This window comes from Grammomys surdaster, unplaced genomic scaffold, assembly GCF_004785775.1.
Source record: "Grammomys surdaster isolate TR1022 unplaced genomic scaffold, NIH_TR_1.0 126906, whole genome shotgun sequence".
In the NCBI taxonomy this organism is placed as follows: domain Eukaryota; kingdom Metazoa; phylum Chordata; class Mammalia; order Rodentia; family Muridae; genus Grammomys; species Grammomys surdaster.
Genome location: NW_021621692.1, coordinates 1,990,221 through 1,990,495, shown reverse-complemented (window position 1 = coordinate 1,990,495; position 275 = coordinate 1,990,221).

Here is a 275-nt window from a genome sequence, read left to right as displayed (position 1 = left end):
CCTAGAGCTTGCTGTTCTGGCTAGGCAGGCTGGCAGCAAGCTCCCTGGACTGTTCTTGCTTAGGCAGGCTGGCAGCGAGCTCCCTGGACTGTTCTGGCTAGGCAGGCTGGCAGCGAGCTCCCTGGACCTGCTTGTCTCCTCCTGCCATGCTGGTTGACAGATGTGTACCACTTCGTCTTCTGGGTGCTGGGATCCCAGCTCAGATCCTCATGTGTGTGATACAAGCACTTTACCCACTGACGACGTGCCTTCCCACCAAAGCCTTTTCCTTCTTC